The sequence below is a fragment of the Podarcis gaigeae genome (assembly GCF_964106915.1).
Source record: "Podarcis gaigeae genome assembly, chromosome: 2".
Lineage (NCBI taxonomy): Eukaryota > Metazoa > Chordata > Lepidosauria > Squamata > Lacertidae > Podarcis > Podarcis gaigeae.
In genome coordinates, this window is record NC_139679.1 from 42,802,777 (window position 1) to 42,823,117 (window position 20,341).

Below are 20,341 nucleotides of genomic sequence, written 5' to 3' on the forward strand. Positions count from 1 at the left end.
GATGCTGGACTAGATGGGCCATTGACCTGATCCAGTGGGACTCTTCTTATGTCCCAACAACAATGAAACCCATTAGGCTTGGCCAGTGCACCAGGTCCGCCGAGTGAATGCCCAAACGTCCCCCAGAAACTTTTGCAATACACTGGGATTCTGTAGCAGATGTGTGTGTGAGAGAGGGGGAATCCTCAGCAATGAAAAGGGTTCCCTAGAGGGTAGGACATCTGAAAACAGCTGGCTAAATGACATCACCCCATAAAGAACACAGGTCACTGCCAAACATAAGAAAATACAGTGTCGGACCACTGTTCCATCTGGCTCAGTACTGTCTACACTGGCTGTCCAGGGTTTTAGACAGCGGACATTCCCAACCTTACCTGGAAATGCCAGATAGTGAACCTGGGATCCTTCGGCATGAAAAGCACATGCTCTACCACTGAACTATGACCCTGCCTCTAGGAAGAAATGGGAGGGGAAACTGCCAAGCAGAGGCAGGGGTCTCATAAGACGTACTATTTCATTAAGAGCTATTGTGCTCATACACAAGAGCTATTGTACCTCATACAAGGTATGAGCTTGGGCACTTGGCAAGGCACCACCACATTCTTGTACTCCCCAAGACAGTCCTGCATGTCTAGCTACTCTAGCCTCAGCAAAAACAAACAGGGCCTGCTAACAGCCCCTCTGGCATCTACTGGGGGGGGGGGAATAGATGAATATGTCAATTTCAGTTTCTCAGTTTATGCACCAATTTGTGAATTTTTCTTTAAGAAGCATTCACAAAAATTCATATGCATTTTTTGTGCCCATTTCTCCTGATATTTGCAAAAAAAATTGCACACAATTTTGCCTAATACACACACTTTTTTGCAATTTCCCCTAATGCGCTGTAGTTTTCTATGTCATGTTTTTGTTAATAAATCCATTTTCCTGCACACAGTTGGATGGCTGCATCACAAAGTTCAGAGAGCCGCACAGTTTGATGGACAGCCGTGCTTCAGTTTGCTTGTTGATTTGGGAAGTATGCATTAGGTACTAAGCAAATTCCTCCCTCACCCCCCATTGATAGCTGCTGTCTGTCAATCTCTGCTATCAGCCCCCCCCCACCCCCGTCTCCAGTATAACTAGAATCTACCATCTAGATCCTTGGAAAGTACAGTCTCCACAGAAAGCATTATTTTCACTTTGAATATTTCCCAACTGCCCTATCCAGAGACTATGAACGGCCTCTGCTAACTTTTCTTCCCTCTTTAGTGTCTCTCTAGGTAAATTCCAGCCATGTTTGCACTTCTCAACACAATTCCAACCAGGGGGTGGGTGGCATGGATTTGCTGACAAGAGATGCTAAAACTTTGTGTCTTTAATTAGTCCTGGGAAGTCCTAGGAGGGAGTTTTAGTTTTCACGAGATTCTTCAGCATCCACAGAACAGGTGTGAGGTCTTTATGTCTCTCAGCAATAACTGTACAGCTGCACTAAGTAGTTTTCTTCTTAGACTGACCATTCCTCCTGTGTGCACAAATGGTGGTTTCACCTTAAAAAAAATTACAGTGGAGATGAGTATTCTACAGTAAACAATTTCAGTGCAAAGGCACTGGGGGGGGGGGAGGAATACCCCCCATCCTTCCCAATTGTTTGCCTTTTTGCACCCACTTGCTAAAGTTCATACAAGCCTCAATTGTTTGCCTTTTTATTTAAAAAAATGGAAAAAAATGTTTTCTCTTCACACAAGAAGTGAAGTTGTCACACATAGCCAATGAGATTTAATAATCTGATAATGTCGCCAAGGGCAAAGAAACTTATACAGAGTTAGGGAATTGTCCTTAGTCTGAATTATCTTGAATGAGCTTCATTTGTTCTCAGTGACATAATTGTGTAGCTAAATCTCATTGACTGTGTGACAACTTCACAGTTTCCAGGGAGAAACCAATTGAGAAAGCAAACAAGCAATGGAACTGAAGCAGCAACCAGGGCTCCGAAAAGGCTTTTATTCCCCAGCCTGTTGGGGAAAGGTACATAAACTGGTGGAGGGAGAGCAGTCCCCTGTTGCTGCAACCACTCCAGAGGGCACAGACTTGGGAATAGGTTCATAGCCATTAGGTTGTTATGCGTAGATATCCTGAACTGCAAGCGTTATTTCTGACAATAAATACTTAACTATCTGCTTTGTGCGTTCCTTTGACTGGGAAATGGGTAAGAAGACCACAGTTCATATTAAGAACATAAGCGACCACTAAAGATTTGGACTTCTTGTTTGCTTGGTGTTTGTGTTATATTTAACAGGACTAAAAGCAGGCAATCCCATGCCAACTTGATAAAACAGAGACACTGTTTCCTGTGGGGTGCACATGAGTTTCTTTTGCTTCTTTTTACTTCTCTGGTAAAATAAAAGTTTACGCATTATTGAAACACTGTGAAAACCTGTAAACAGAAACAATAGTCGGATGTGTGTGGATACCATTTAAGATATTATTCCACCACTATCTCTTTCAGAAAGCTTTTGTATGGATTCACCCTAAGAATCCATTCACCCTATTCCAGAGCCCTTGGAATCTGGACGGCAAAGAAAGATCATCAATATTTCTACCCAATGCTAAGTTAAGAAACCCCTCACGGCCATCATGAAGAGACTGGAGACAGTCTTCACTTCAGCGTCCTATCAAGAAACCCAAATCTCTACAGTGACACGTCGGCCTAGCAAGGCATAACTGCTTCTTCCTGGTTTTCTTTGCCGTGTAGCTATGTCCCTCGCTAAATAGTTAATTTACATAAGAACATCTATCTCCTAAATTGTGTGTATCAAACAATCAATCATTCGAAGGCGGCAAACCTCCCGAATATGTAATTATGGTGTCGCAGCTGATTGTGATGGAAGTGGAGCTGTCAGGGAGACGTACGTGAGACAAGCAGACTGGCGCAAAGCCCTCACCCAAAGTGTCTGCGCAAGCGTTCCTGCCATATGGGGCTGTGATTAATAGGCCGCCTCCATGTAAATATTTAGCTGTTTAGGAAGTAACTGGATCCAATTACCTTTAAATGCATTTCTCTCATCCTGAGAAAGCACAAAAAGGACTCTGTTTTTAAAAATGATGACTTCAGCCCTGCTAACGATGCTAGAACCGTTCCTTGGCAAAACCAAGGGAGAAGAGACACGAATATGCACGTGTGCATCTGTAACAAGTGCCTGCGTACACATTATTTGGGGTTCCAGTTGTCGGGAGCCCCAACAAAACAGATCCACTTGATTTCCAATTCATGACTCTAGTACTGGATTGTACAAGGCAGGCCAGGGGACAAAATGCACCTTGGCTCTCTAGCTGAAGCTGGTGTTCTTGAGACTGCAGCATTTCTGCATTTTTACTTGGCATTGTAGGAAAGGATATAAATAGAAAGGATTGTAAGTTGATTTTATATGCAATGACGGCAGCAAGAATATTATTGGCACAACAATGGAAGCAAGAAGAATTACTGACGAAAGAAGAATGGAGGATGAAATTGATGGACTATGCAGAATTAGACAAACTGATAGGAAGAATTCGAAACCTGTGGGAGCAGAGATTCACAAAAGACTGGTGTAAATTTACAGACTATTTGAAAAGTAATTGTGATAATCAGATTACGTTTGTAGGTAATCTTGCAAGAAGTTTTGTGAGTGAATTATTTGAATTATTGCCAAAATGTACAAAGAGGAGGATTGTTAATTAAGATAACTAAAGGCAATATGAATTTAAGAAATGCAGAAGAAATGATAAGAATTGTGGATCATCAGAGGTGCTGATGGAAGTCCAAAAAGATTGTATAAGATATGAAATTTTGTGGTATGTATGATAATTAATATGCTAAAATTTAATTTAAAAATTATTATAAAAAAGAGACTGCAGCATTTCTGGGAGCCATTGAACTCACAAGCTTAATTTCTGCATCCCAGCTCTTTTGATGCAAGAAGAGCTGCCTCGTGTTACCCTTCTTTTTCTACCATTGGGCCCTAGTTTGCACAGCTCAGGAGTTTCTGGCATTGTAACATGCCAGAATGACCAACTCTTTCTGCAGTGAAAGAACCATAAAGGCAGATTTCAATGACACCCTTATTCTCTCTCCCCATCCCTTGTATATTTTTATTGCAAATATTTGAAGCTCACAGAAGAATCAAAGACTGCAAACATAAAATTGTGATAGCTCAATATGGCAAATAAGATGCACCAGTAACACTCAAAGTAAAAGATAGGGAGTCCCCCCACCCCCGCAATATTATTCTACCTTGTCCTCAGTAATCCTACAATTGCCCCTTGAAGATTCTGCTGTGCCCTTCTGGGACTGGTCCACAGAGCAGGTTCTTCTCCCTTGCCCCGGCAAGAAATATCTTTCATTGTATAAAGGAGGCCCTTTTGATGTGGAAGTGACCAAAGCAGCATTTCCTGGCCTTTCCCTAAAGTAAGCGCAGCCTACACTTGAGAGATCAAGGGCGAATAAACTAAAGTAATTTAGCTAGCAATGTGTTTTGAAGTTTATTTTCTCTGCTTGCCTAAACCCTTCTCCCATTCTGCCTCTGGTAAATAAATGTCTCCTTTGTAAGGATAAGTGTTCTGCTCTGCAATTATTCTTGAAATAGCTAGCTTACCCACAATGCCTTACTGCCTAGCCTTATGCTATGAAGTGGAATAGAGAAATGAATCACCTGGGGGCTTGAAGAGCAAGAGAAAGACAGAGTTCTTTCGCCAAAATAATTACCCCTGCTGTGCTTTTAGGATTACTCGCTTGCTTGGATGTTGCACAGCTCAATGCAGACTTGTGGCAGCAAAATGAATAAATAATTAAAAATCCCAAAGCTTGGAGCCTACTCATCCCAGGGCACCCTCTATGCCCCGTATCCCATAATAAAGGTAAAGGGACCCCTGACCATTAGGTCCAGTCGTGACCGACTCTGGGGTTGGGCGCTCATCTCGCTTTATTGGCTAAGGGAGCCGGCATGCTGCTTCCGGGTCATGTGGCCAGCATGACTAAGCTGCTTCTGGAGAACCAGAGCAGTGCATGGAAACCCCGTTTACCATTCAAACCGCCGACCTTCTGATCGGCAAGCCCTAGGCTCTGTGGTTTAACCCACAGCGCCACCCACGTCCCATATCCCATAATAGAGGGTATGAAAAGTCATCTTCCACCTAGTGGTGGTTTGATGCTTATATTGAGCGATAGTGAAAGCTGTGCAGTTACAACAGGAGCCACAAAGATCTAGACATGAGGATGCTACAGGTAGCTCTGCAGCCTGTCTTTCAGGGTGGGCTATCTTCAGAATGGATCACCACTGCAGCTGCATCCAAATATAGTTAGATGACTGTTCTCCAAATCACTGAGGCAGATGGGAGCTGGAGTCCTCTGACATCTGGAAAGCCAAAGGTTGCTCACCTTTGTTCTAAGCCCTCAAACTGACAAATAACTTATGGGATGCATCATTTGAAATATGAATTTGTTACACATACTTTGTTTCAGTGGGGTGCCCCCTAAGTATTTTTTAAATGAGCAGTAGTGCAACAACAGCCTCAGCTTCTTAATTCAGATTGTGACATAGGTCTGTGTCCTTTCTAATTAAACGCAAGAGCTGAGGAAGTGGCATTGGTTTAAATGGTCAAGGAAAAGTTCAGCCCTAAGAGGATATGAAACAAGTTCAGATACTGGGAGTGTGGGCTGGGGTAGACATGCTTGATCAGCTGGGTCATAGTTTCCTGTAATTTCCTCATTATTCCAAACATGAATTGTTCTGCTTGTTTTGCCTCCTTCAAAGTGCAGTATGGGAACTTTCGACGATCCTTGAATTCCCTGTACTTCTTCCCAGCTGTTGTCTATATTGCAAACTGAGTGATGTTATTACAGAACATGCCCTGCAGCAAGATATGAATGAGCATCTACCCGTATGCTCGCCAAATATTTACTGCACAAAAGGAGAGAGATATTATTTCATAAATCAAAAAATTGCTCCCCTGGCCCCTAAATGAAGTTTAAGAGCAGGCTCAGTAATTGCACTCCATGTTGTATAATGCAGAGCTGATTGAGTACAAGGGCAGCCTGCTGCCACCTGAGGGTTGCCTTTCCAAAGAGCTGGGCTCATTTGCAAGAAAATGGCCAAGCCATTCAACTAGGTAGAGGTGCGACATCCATCTTGCATCTGTCCCAAATGGCTCCCATCAGCTGAGAAAGTCATTGAGAAACATGGAACTTGGGTCAGAAATGATGTCCCGCCACAATGGGAAGATCCATGCCATGAATTTAAAACGTATTCAAATGCACATTTAAAGCTCATTACTTTCCTCAAAGAATCCTGGGAAGTGTAGTTTGTTGAAAGAAAAGCAAATCCCATGCTAGGGATCATTAAGAACGCAACTGAAAATAAAGCTGCCAATACCGTAATGCAAATCTATGGTATGAGCACATTTGGAATACTGTGTACCTTTCTAGTCACCTCCACCCAAAAGGGATGCTGTAGAGTTCAAAAACGTTCAGAAAATGGCAACCCAAGTGGTCAAGGTGCTGGAGCAACTCCCCTATCAGGCAAGGTTACAACATTTGGGACTGGTCCATGGGGTCACGAAGAGTCGGACCCGACTAAACGACTAAACAACAAAGTTTGGAGAAAAGGTATGCAAGAGACGATATAATGTATGATTATAAAATCATGCATGGCATGGAGAAAGTGGGTAGAGAAAAGTTTTTTCCCCTCTCTCCTGACAATCGAACTTGTGGACAACCAATGAAGCTGAACATTGGAAGATTTAGGACAGATAAAAGAACATGCTTTTTCCCTTTGTGTTACTCACTTTAATCCTGCCATGAGGACGGTTTCCTGCCTCTTTCTTGGACTGTCTAGTCTGCATTACTCCTTGCAGTCCAAATATACCACTGGTATCTAGCTCTATGGACAAAACTGTTGGTTGGGTGTAACTTTCTTCTGCTTAGCATTTGAAATCTTTGCTGTTTATCTTATGTCATAGTTCTGCCTCTGTATCTGCTAGGCAAGGTATACTTTGGTTCACCTGACTCTGTGTATAGCAAAGAGATATAGGATAGCACCGGAGTTCTGGAATAGGAGAAAATAATTGGGAGTCACTAAAATTATCCAAAATGTACTCCTACATTTGCATGGCCACTCATTGCATCCACATACTGATCTCATCACATCTAAGTGTTAGCAACAGATGTGCAGGGGGGATGTGCCTGCAGAATGAGTACTGGATGTCTTCCAGGAGACAATTTGCATTCTCCCTCTTTCTGCGTGAGATTGATATTGGGCTCATTGGGTGGAATCTTTTGAGTGAACTGCTTGATTCCTCCGTCTGTTTGCCTGTTTTATAAACTCCAAATGCCAATGAAATAGAACAGCAGGGAGCATAAATCCACAGCCTGGTCAAATAAAAGCTGGGTCTGTAGAGCGCAGTTTGCAGTCCATTGCTACATGTTCCTGGACACCAGCATTGCTGCTGATCTCTCTGTGTGTATTGGATATCCTTTGTGCACACTGGCAGAACATCCAGGTGATAGATCACAACACAGATTCAGATGTGTTCCACAATGTAGCAGCAGCAGAAGAGGCAGTCCAACCCAAAGTCAATTATTTACCATAACTGGGATGCCATATAACCAAGGATGTCTACTCCCATTCCAGAACTAGCCTCCTGCCTTAGCCAGTTCATATCACTGCAGGGCAGCTCAGCAGCAGGTATCTTAGAGGAAGGCTCTTCCTGCCAACATCTAACCACAGTGTCATTTGATTTACAGTTCTATTCAGGAGTGCTTGAGAGCAAAAATTGGGTAGAGGGAGCAGGGCACTGTGCACTGCTCCTGCACCCAGCATACTCATGTGAACTGCTCCCCACAATTTCTGACTTTGTAGTTTTAACAGGAACCATGTTAAATGTGTGACGGTGAGGTGTGGAGAGAGCTGAGCCACTGCTCCCTACTACATAGTTTGTGTTATTGCATGTTCCAATGTTTCCTCTGAAATCCAGTTTGCCGTGTCAGAGGCGGGCAGGTCCAAGCCCCTGAATGCCAAACGATGTGTTCCATTGAATTTAGACAGTGCAAAACCTATCAATTTAGTACAATGATTCAAGTCTCAAGTAGTTCCTGCGGGTTGCAGGGGAATTGCCAGATGTCTTGCCAGATGCAAAGTTGCTATATGTGTTTTATTTCTTTCCTTCACTTGCCTGTCATCTCTCTGCTTGATTGCAAGCGATTCAATATCCTCTCCATCACCACCTCCAGTTCCTGGGACAACCCAGAATGCTTCTCTTCAGTATCTAATAGTTCCATAGTAATAATCTCCAGTTCCCTTATTTTGTAGTTGTGCAGAATGCTTGAGTTATATACTTAGGCATATGTGGGCCAACACCTTGTATGATCACTTGTACATTCTTGCATCTTCTTGACTCTGTTTTCTGAGATGCTTTAGAATTATGTCTAAAGCACCTGCTTTTCTCTACTGCGATGAAATTGCTACCACTTTCCTCCTTGCTCTTAGCCCCAGCCAGAAGACCTCAGGGTTTCATCTGCTTGTTGGTTTGCTTGCTTCAGCCAATCTTTAGATTATTTATCTGTCATCGCAACAAACGTTTAGAAGCCCAGCTGCTCTCTTCTAAATGCTTGTTTAAAAAAAGAAAGAAAGGAGCAGGCAAAAGAATGGAGGGAACAACTGCTCTTCAATGGAACCCAGGCTGGCTTCCCCATCTCCCAGGCTCACATCATCACAGGATGTAGCAGACATGATATAGGTGAATCTGTGGGATGCCGGGGAACACAGTGCATAAAGCTAGAATGGCAGAAAATGTATTCTGCATTTTCCCAGACCACAGCGCCTTGCAAGGCTCGTCTAATCATTCCCTTGCAAAACTGAATTTAGAGGGTGATTACGATCCCACCTACAGGTTCTGAGTAGCATGATTAAGCATTGCTGCCCGAAGAGATGCTGCCACTTGCTTCTCTGTCTGTGAACAGCTGCAAAACTCCAGAACATCTTGGCTTCCAGCTTTTGCATCCTGCTTCCCAGCTGCAAGGGTGAGATGAGCCCAGCCAATTGCAGAAGTTCAATGGGTTTAGTGAAAGAAGAATGGTTAGTTTTAAAATAGAAAAAAAGAGAAGTCAGAGGCTCAAGCACATACCGAAATCTTCAGAGCCTTGAACTTAGAACAGAAGCCTGGAAGTTGTCCACAGGCCTTTAGGATCTCTCTGGTTCCTGAGTTGCATTCACCACCAGCTGTGTCTTACTTGAAGTCTGCATTAGGTAGGTTAGGCTAAGAGACAGTGACCAGCCCAAGGTCACTCAATGAGCTTCATGGCCGAGTGGGAATTGAAACACTGTTCTCCTGGTCCAACAGTTTAGCCACTACACCACAGTGGCCCAATGTGGTTTGGGATCTGGGATTTGTCTGGACCGGAGGTGCAGCCTTATTCAGAACTCGGCCTCAACAAATTTGGCTGTCGGAAACAGTGTCTAGGCGGGAATCACTTAAATGTCCAGGGAAATCTGGACGTATGGCAACCCATATCAATGTTGGAAGATTTTGGCTCAACAACATTTGTGCCTGGATTTTCACTTTTTAAAATATGGCAACCCTACAAGCCCCTCACTGGATCTGTTTCACACCACAAGTGTGACCAGAATGTGTGCTTGAACTCTGATAATGCCTCTTGCTCATCTGCATGGAACCTGGATAGGGGCATATGAGTGTGTGTAGAAACTAGCCTACTGTAAAAAGACTAAATTTACATTTGTTGCCCCACCCACTTTGGCCTCTGGCTCCACCCACCACCAGCATGTGGCTCTCAGAAGGTTGCTCCGAAGGGAATTTGGCCCTCAGGCTCAAAAAAATACTCTTTTCCTGCTATAGAGGCAATTCAACCCCCACACAGAGTGCCCTTCCCTCCTGTCAACCCCCCATTGCTAGTTGAAAGCCTTGACAGCATATGAAAATATGGGTGTGCATTTTGAGCCTGGGTTCTATTTTATCTTTATCCTCCTTTTGTTTTAAATATGAATGGCACTTGTTAGATAGGAGTGTTTATCTTCCTGAAGTTTCTCTTAAGTCTCTGGGAAGACTCAAGCCTATGAATCACTTGGTAGTTCATTGAAACCTCCATGAATGCCTGCTGCCAAGGGGTAAACTGCTCCCATCAAGAGCACATTATGCTCTAACTCAGTGTAATAAGTATTTGACCACTAGAAAAGCTGATGCACCAACAGAAACACCTTTGTTCTTACTTCAGAGGTGTTGGCTGTATTTGCTGATGTGGCAGGAAATGCAGATGCAGATTTTGCGGATGCAGATGTTGCGAAGGAGGAATGCCAGGCTGAGAGCTCTGCTAGGAAGCGAAACTCCCAGGATTAGCATCTTCATTCATCTCTCATACCAACCTTGTTGCCTTACAGAACGTTGTGAATATAAATGGACTCAGAAATCTCCCCTGCTCAGTGCTGCAAAAAACAATTATACAGCTGATGGTTTGTTCCCTTTCAGTCAGTGGCACCATTTTAGTGTTCAGAGGAGGGGTGAAAGCATTTCACTCAGGATGTGGCAAGGGTTCGTGAATATATTCATGACTAAATTGCCCACCAAAGGCTAATTTTAAGAGCACTTGTTCACACACAAAAAAAATAATTATTATTTATACCCTGCCCATCTGGCTGGGTTCCCCCAGCCACTCTGGGTGGCTCCCAACAGAATGTTGAAAACACGATAAAACTTCAAACATTAAAAACTTCTCTAAACAGGGTTGCCTTCAGATGCCTTCTAAAAGTCAGATAGTGTCTGAGAAATAAATACATGTTGTCTGAAACATGGTGCTGGTGTTGGGATATAACTTCCCCACCAATCCATCTCGGCAGTCTTGAAACGCTCCCTTGATTTTTGGTTAATACTTCCATTGTAGAGTTGTTTTCTTATACCGTCTCTATGTTGCTCCTTCTGAACGCTCTGTGCCAATAACGTAACACATATTAACATATGATCTGAGGATGGAATATGTTGCCTTGTTAGACAATGATGCTGGATGGCAGGCACCATGACCAATGAGGCAATGGTCAAAGTTTGTTCAGGATTTGTCCTGGCTTTGCAGTTATTCAGGGCTTTAGCAATGAAGCTCAGCAGCCGCTGCTCCCCAGAGACCTGAATTTTGCCTAGGTGCCCATAAGTCCCGAATGATGTCTTGCCATCACAACTGATTTCATTCTTTGTCATTGTTCCATAATGGAAGGAAATAATATTCCTGTGCACTTGGTGACCCTTTCTGCTAACCGGGTATTAATGCCATTAACTGGTGTGTCTGCTGAGTCAGGATTGATTACACCATGGCTCCCACCTAACAAATGTGGACAGGCCTTCAGTATATTCATTAGCAAAGGTCAGAGTGTGGGGGACCCTGAAGGCAATAAAACCTGCAAAATAAATGAGGGAGAAAGAAAGCTGTAAAGATTTTTGCTCCTGTGTTGCAAGTTGCTGGCAGCTTCCTTGTGTTGGAGTTGTTGCTCCAATCACTCATTCCAATTGTTGCACGTAGTTGTCTGAACTATGTAGAGATAAAGCACACAGCAACCTTGATGGGAGGAGGGGGAAGTAGCACGACTGATTCATACAAACAAATGATGAGAACGATGAGAATTCATTTAGGCTGAGCAAGTTGTCATCTGGCTCCACGCTGAACAGCTTCTGTAGTTATTTCAGCAGCTACTCCACTCAGAACTCACCTTGTCTTCACCACACTGCTGAGGCACACTTTAGAAAAGCTCAAAATGAGTTTTCTGGGGAATATAGTGCATGATCACATTGTGCCCATTCAGAAGTCTAGTTTCAGGTGATAGATATTTCCCAGCGGTGGGGAAAAGGCTCCATGCATCCAGTCTATGTTACATAGCATCTACAAATTTGCTTTTCTGGAAAGAGATACTAAGGGCTGTTCAATAAACACCTGGAATGCCATTTTCATGTGGGTTGGCCATTGTACTCGCCCCCCCCTTGAATGTGTCATCTAGCTCTTCTTTTCTTGTCCAGTGAAGCCTCAGTGTCAACAAGCAGGCCTTAAAGATGGCAGTGGGAAAAGGAGCAGTGGGAAAAGGAGTATCTTTCTGAGAGTTAGAAGCCCACTTTATTAAGCACTGATAATTTTACAGCAGGGGTGGGGAACCTGTAGCCCACCTAAAGTTGTTGAGCTCCCATCAGCCTCAGCCAGCCTTGCCAGTGATCAGGGATGGTAGGAGTCGTAGTCCAGAGACCTCTGTTGGAGCACAGGTTGGTCACTCCTGTTTTCCCATTTCACAATGGCAGGGGTAGGCAATTAATTTCCATGACTCTCTGGAAAGTCATGACAGCCACAGTGGTGGGATTCCAGAAAATGGTTATCTTACAACAGGCAAGCATCTCTCTGTGACATTAGAACATCATCACTTAGTCGACAGTCTGCAATCCACGGACTACAAGTCTGGATATGGATTCAATTACCTGTATATTTACTGGGCTGGATTCAACTAGCTCGTTCTGCTAGTCGAAGCATGTGCAAGGGCTCCTGCTAATGCAGCAGAGCACTCCTGCCCTTGAATACCCCCACAAACTGCCCCCCCAATGCACTTTGGAGGGATGGGACTCCCCCAGAACAGGGTGTGTGGAAGGAGAAGGGATATTGTTTTGCCTAGTGGGCAGAAATGCTTGCACCGATGGAACAAATGTCTTAGCACAATGCTGAATTCATCCCCTTGTTCTTTACCAGCAAAAGAGAAATACAGTCAGGCTTCATCACTGGAATATGCTCTGTTTTTCTCTTCACCCCCTTACCCTTTTCCTTTTCTAAGGTCAAACGCCAGCTCCATCAGCACTTCACCTGGCCCAGGAGCACTGTGCATTACATTACTGGGAGTTGAGAAGGTGCTACTTGTCTTCATATCATGGCTAATAATCAACTTGGAAGTGCATAGTCAGCAAGGAAGGGAAACGAGCAGCTAATTGCCATCCCAAATGAGCTTTCTGAAGTAACTTTCCATGATTCCTGTTTTCCAAACTGATGAAAAAGCAGAGAGACAAAAGTGGATAGGTAGAGCTTGGGGGTTTGGGATACCTGTGATCAGGGCCATGCAAAGCTGGTAGTAGGCCCAGGCTAAATGGAAAATGTAGGCCCCATTTTGGTAGTAAGCCCAGGTCAGATGGGAAATGTAGTCCCATTTCAATAAACTCTACTGGGGGACTCGGAGTAGGACCCATCAAAAGCATAGGCCTATGCATCCTCTGCCCCCCCATGTTCTGGCTTGCCTGTGATTAAGTGTATTATGTGTTGACAAATAGATTCAGACACCCCAAAGTGATTAAGAGTGTGTGTGTGTGTGTGTGTGTGTGTGTGTGTGTGTGTGTTTAAGTGGGCATCTGTTGTTTTCTGGCTTCTGAGAATCCCTACCTTTCTTTCTTTGGGGGGGGGTAACCAGGAAAGGTAGAAGCTTGAAGTTTTTTTGCTTAAAAAGTTTTCGGGTAAGGGGGATGCAACTTGGATGTTTACACATGTTGCCATGACTCTGGCCATTTCAAAGTAAACCCTTGAGAGCTGTCTGGTTATAAAAGCCCCCACAGGGTAAATCTGGGCAGTCCATTTCTGTGCCGAGAACTAAGTTGTCTCCTAGCCATTTCATTTGTATGAGGCTTTAACAAAGCTATTTAATGTCCTAGAGATCTTTATGATAAATGGCTGGGAAATTACAGGCATTCTGGGAGATCTGCATGGAATATCTTTCTTTCTCAAAGAATGTGTCATTGTAGCAGGACTGTGGTTTGTCCAGGATTTGGTAGTTAGAATTGACAGTGTATCCGAGCCAGTATCCCAGGCTACTTTTGGGCAGGGAACAAAAGTCTAGAAAAATGGTTCTAAAGTTAGGGAAATGGCCAAAAATGTAATTTGAAAAGCAGTCAGTTCTAGTTCTTTGAAAGCAACCTTCCCCGCTGATTTTTAAAGAAGACAATATTCTTCCTTATTCCTTTGTTTGTTGGCCCCTGGCTGCTTAGTTATTTAGTGATTTCTTATGTGCAATGTAATGCAAACCACTTGGGCATGTTGTTTGGGCATCAATGGGCCTATTGTCCTATTCTAATGAGGATTAGCCCATGGTGAAGTCCAAAGGAAGGAAGTCTGAACAGGTAGTTAGAATAAGGACCAGAGAGAAAGAGACTTAGAAGGTCAAGAATGGAATTGGACTGAAGAGTAATAAGAGACACATCTTCCAGTACCCTGGACAGCTCCCATGAACTATGCTTGTCAAAACTGCTGTGTGCTAATTGAGCCCTTATACTATTCAGTACAATGAACTTCAAACTTTCCATATGAATATGCCCTTAGAGACAACTGACCTGGGTCCTTGTCATTTTTCTTTGGATTCATCTTCAATTCTGGAGCCAAAACCCTTTGGGATAGGTGCTTAATCTTCCTCAGTATTTCCACGAGTCTCATTGCAGTTTCAGTGCAATATCAGAAAGAGGTGTATGATTTTGTTAATACCCAGTCGTGTCTCCAAGAAACACACTCACTCACACACACACACACACACACACACACACCCCATGTCAGAATGCAAACCCCATTTTAGGGCTAGAAATTGAAAAACCAGTTGGTCTGCTCACAACCTATTGTTGCTTTACAAAGACAGTCAAGGACAGTCACCTATAATTGATGCATTTGGCACATCCATTCCTTTCTTCCTCTTGCTCATTCAGTTTTCTAGCCAGATAATTGCTAGGCTGGTTAGGACTGCCAGGGAACAGTGTATTCCCCAAATTTCTTTCTCATCCCCACTGTGAAATCAAGTATAGGGTTTGTTACCTGTAGTACACGTGAGTCACCATCAGAACATTATGAGAACCTCTTGGCTCTAGACCCAAGGGAGGCCTTCCTCTCATGTTATCTTTCTACTTTATTAAGGAAAGTCCCTGGAAGGTAGAAATTTTTATGTTGTCTTACTGCAGAAGAAGAATCAGCCAAGAGGCTTTGTTGTTTCTGTCTAATAAAGGATTGTGGCATCTGGGACCCAGATCTTAGGTAGCCAAGCTTGCTGCAGCTATTATTAACTTCTAATTCAATAACATAAGGAATTGTGAGCTTCTTCTTGCCATTGGGTGATGCAGTGAGCATAGCCTGCCATAGATCATATGGCAAGTGAATTAACTAAGAAGGTGTTTTAAAGACTCTTTTGTCTTATTGCCAAAACCTTTATGCTCTTCTGTCCTTTGAAAATGAAAATGATTTTGTGTAAACCTAAGTGTTATGCCTTGCAGTTATCCTAGCAATAGCTACAGTAGCTACTCACATGTCCTTAAAGTCCGGCTTTATACTACGAGATAAAATACTGTAATTGCAGTGTAACAAGAGATATTTTGGGCAGTATAAAGATTCAAATAGCAAATGAAGCCACAATAATTAACCTCCTTCTACAGTAAACTCTTGATCAAACTAAACAATAAGGAACCAATCAGTTGGCAGAGCCAAATGTCAGCATTAAAGACTGAAACTCCCCCCCCCCCCCGCTCATGCTTTATGTATATATGTGATTCCAGGGAGAGGACTTTGCAAAATCTCTAGTCCCTATAACAAGTGCTTAACACAATCAACTTTAGAAGCAACATACTTTTCAGAATGTTTTCTCCAGTCTCAATTTTTGGTTGCTTTGTGAAAAAAGATGCATTTATGGACCATTAAAGCATAGAAGCAAGCTACAGGGGTAAAAATATATATATGGGGTGACAGAAATATGCTCTGAGTTGTGACTTATGGAGTTTATTGCTACCAGATACAGCTTAATTAACTTAAAAGTGGATTATTACACAAATCAATGGAGGACAGATATTTGAATGGCTGTTGGTCATGATGGCAAAAAATGGAACCATCCTACAGGTTTCACTGGTAAGCGGAGCCCTTGAGCAATGTCCTCAGTGTCATCCCTTGAAATGTGAAGTGAAAATACATACGGCAGCTATCGCTTCTCCTTCTCATCTACCAACCCTCAGTGGGAGAGAGGATGAGTGAGTCATCTTGTGCCAAGTGCAGTACAACTCCTCTTTGTTGTTTGTTTGTTTGTTTGCTTGCTTGCTTGCTCACCCACCCTCTGCCCCAGTCAATTAGAGGGCAAGTCACTAAAGAGTAGACAGTGAGAAGGTGGATCAGCAGCATCAGTAGCTAGGATGGAGGAACCAGCTGGTGATAGACATTTGCTAAGCGCTAGCAGGAGCCTAATGAGGCTCAACTCTAATGCTGGGTCTACCTCCATAGTCTGAGACCTCTGACTGCTTGATGCTGGGACTGGTGGGAACAAGGGATGGCTATCTCCTTCTTGACCTGCTTTGAACTTTCTAGGGACACCTGGCTCGCTATTCATTGGGAGCAAAACACCACCTTTTACAACCTAAGGAAGAGCCAAGCCATTGAAGCGGCAATTTTACAAAGGAGAAACAGAGCTGAATATGATGGATGGGCTGCAAAAGCTGCTTACTGTTACCTTTCTGGACATCATAATTACACACCTCAGGGTAAGTCTGTCAAGCTTTGGTGATGCCAGTTCTTCTGCTGAGATTAAAGCGAAGTGTTTAATTCAGAAAGAAAAAGCTGCAAAAAGGGAAAGTCAAGTGAGAATTACAGGTGTGGTTGAGAAAGGGCCTGTGTGCTAGCCCCTGATACTTGTGTTCATTGAGAGACATTCTAGGACCATGTTCCATGTCCCTACTGTTACAAACAAGCCAGCTTTTGGAGTGCCTTCTGTGAACACATAATGGCTATATATCATAGGTTCTGGCTGAGCTTTTCCCTCTCAGGACTCCCCTAACTTGAGAAGCTGACAGACCATTTGCCTACCTAGCCCAGCACCGCCTTGAGAGTTGTAAATAAAGGCTGCCCCAGACTTTCTGGGGATTGAATCTGGGATTGAATTGGCATACAATGCATGTGTTGTTCATCTGAGCTACACCCCTTCCCCAGACCTGCGCTGTGATGTCTGCTACCGGCTGAGGAGTGTTTACTGGCAGTACCGAAACAGGTCTTATCTACCCTGGAGCTACCCTCAGTCCTTGCTGTGAAGAACATAAGAATGTTCTTCCAGGTCAAACCAGGCCTGGCATTGTGCCTCTGAGGGTGGCTAATTCAAAACGATCGAGAAATTGTTAAGCACAGGAGCATGCAAGTCAGACAACTCCAGGTAAGGGCCGCGCTATTTATTTACTTAATGAGAACCGTAGCTCTGAACTGCAAGCATTACAAATGGATAATGGCATTAAAATGGAGTTCAAGCTGTTGAGGGAGGGAGAGTGGGATGGAAAGTCTGAATAGAGGCTGTTTCCATCCAAACCCTCCATTACAGGTGCAGGTGGTATAACAGCCTGCTGAGGTCATGTGGCTGTGCAAGTTTTCCTTTGGAAGGCTGTACAGTAATCACTACGAAGACTTTCCCCCTCATGCCACTTTGGAATTTCTACGTTGTTTCTCCTGCATCCCCCAACCTCTGTGAATTTTATTTATTTATAACCTGCATTTTTACGTGCTCAAAGCAGCTTACAACAGCACATACAGATTATATTTTTTATACTTTTCCACCAATCTTCCAAGAAGCTGGTGGCAGCACTCCTGGATCCCTCTCTGCCTCTATTTTACCCTCATAACAATCCCGAGAGGCAGCTTATGTTGAGAGAGAGTGCCTGACCCTTAGTCTCTGAGGGGATTTGAATAAGTCACTCAAAACAATGTCCATCCCACAGGTGTGCAACCTCTGCACATGTGGCTCTCCACCTCCTTCAGCAGATAGAACAGCCCTTTCAAAGGCTATTCTAGGACCAGGGTCTGCATTTTGCCCTCTGGATTGCCTCCTGACCCTAACAGCTGTGTGTGCCAGGAATAAGTCACTGCTTTACTGACTGCAAGAAGGCAGCTGAGGCAGTGGGATGGATGGCATGTTCACAAGTGAAGCCAGAGTGAGTCTATAAGTCAGAGAGAGAGAGAGAGAGAGAGAGAGAGAGAGAGAGAGAGAAAGAAAGAAAGAAAGAAAGAAAGAAGAGAATGAATGGAAGAAGAATGTACATCAGAGACCCAGAACAGCCAAAAGGAGCTTCTGGAGCCCTCTATCCATTTGTTGTGCATCTGGTGTATCACACCTCTAGGCACAACTAAAGAACTTTGTCCCCTTTTCATTCACTTCCACCTTATAGCAGTCTAAGATGGGCCAAGGTTTTTGATGATGCCTTGCCCTTGGCCACTTTAACTATCAGCCAAACCCCATTTCCCACACATTTTAGTTTGGTAATTCCCAAGCTGTCAGTCCATGCTTTATTAGTGAAAACAAAAAACCATTGCAAAGAGAAAGAGAGAGAGAACAGGGAAAAGGACCTGTGGGAGACCTGCCCTGTCATATCCACAAGGCAGCATTAAGCGCTGATAAAACTATGCCACAGAGAACAACATAAGACAGAGGAAAACAAATCCAAGCCAATGGTATACATCGAACGTCAGCAACCTGGTGCCCTTTGGATGTTATTGGGCTACAACTCACATTAGCCTCAGCCAGATAAACATCGGAAGCTGTCTTGAGTCAGACCTATTGGTCCATCAAGCTTAGTATTGTCTGCACTGACTGGCAGCAGCTCTCCAGGATTTTAGGCAGCAGTCTCTCCCAGGCCTAGCTGGAGATGCTGGGAATTGAACCTGGAACCTGCCACTTGCAAAACAGATGCTCTACCATTGAGCTATGGCCCTTTCCTCACATTACAATTGCAGACCCATGCAGTAGAATCAGGTTGCCAGTGGCACCCTGTAAAGGTGGATAAAGGGCACTTTAAAGTGCTGAACAAATAAGTAGGAGGAACAAAGTGAACCTTTTCCCCACTTACGTTTCCTCTCCTTTCCTTACATCTTTCTTTTCAGCCATTTTTTGCCTGGTCAAGCTCAGTAACTGGAAGCAACCCTCACCAGAAGGAAAATGGCTGGAGGAAAAAAAGCCCCAATATGGGGGGAGAAAAGCTTAGGCAATTATCTATGAACTTTGCCCATCTTGTATCTTGTGACTCTCTTATTGGCCCATCGCTCATCCCCAGCTGTCATCCACTCTAACTTGTGTCTCATTATTACACATACACAATCCATTTCTTCTCATCTTGCCTCTGCTCATCTTTAGCGAAAGGTGTTGCTTGTTACACCCATATGAGAAATCCACTAACAATACGGAAACATCAGTGGGGGAGACGAGAAAAGCACAAATCTCAGCTTTGCTGCCTCCTTCTTTGAAATTGATCTGGAAGAAGATGCTGAGACACGCAGCGACACCTCCTGCCACCTGGTGGCAAGAAGGAGTAAATCATCCCCCTTTATCGAAACTGTCCTGTAAAGTTGCTTGAATTTATTTAGTACGTTTATTTAGTAATCGTAGACCCCTTCATCTATACAAATCCTAAATACACCACAAAACAGTTTGCACAGTGACACTCTCTTCTCTCAAGGACGCATCAAAGTCTGAGCCTGAACATTTCCCAGAGGTACTGCAAGGGCAACTTCTTGCTCTGGTTGTTTTGGCAAATTGAAAATAACTGTAGTACACAGGAAGTTGCTTTAGACAGACCTGATTTGCACTTCCTGGACTTAGTGCATGGATCAAAATGCAGCTGTCCTTTGGTTTTCACACCTCTCCACATTTTGCAATACACTTCTCAACTTTAAAAAGAGCCATCAAAACCTTTCAAGATGGAGGGTTCTCCACCTTCCTCTGCTTCAAAATTAATGAGGCCAGGGATAGGGGGAAGGCAGAGATGGGAGTAAGGTGTGAGGTAAGCAGGTGCCTTGGCCTCACCTGCTCACCCCAAACCTATTGCAAAGATTCAAACTGCTCTCGAATCCTTGCAACAACCCTAACCGATATATGGAGCAGTTTCAATATTCTCACCTCCCTGAGCTTTTTCTCTAGGTTCCATTTCCTCCAGCCATTCAGCAACAGTTTAAGATTCATTTCCCCGCAGGGGCTGTTATCTCTGGCTGACGGTTTGAAATGTTAAAGTCATTGGCTTTCATTCAATACAGGGCAACTGCTTTGATGACGCCAATTGTGCCTAAAAAAAAAGTAGAATAGGAGCAAAAAGGTTATGCAAGCACACATCCAAAATAGAGGCCCACTGTTTTCATCTACCATGATGCATCCAGCTCAGAAACCCATGTCTGTTGTTGCTTGGCAGATCAGTAGCACTCCAAAAGTTGCCTTCTTTTCTAATTTCTGAAGTGTTGGATTCAAGAAGGAGCTGGCCCTACCATTAGACAAAGTGAGATGGCCACTTCAGGTGACAGCTGCTGGGAGGCAGGCAACAGTGGTGAGGGCAC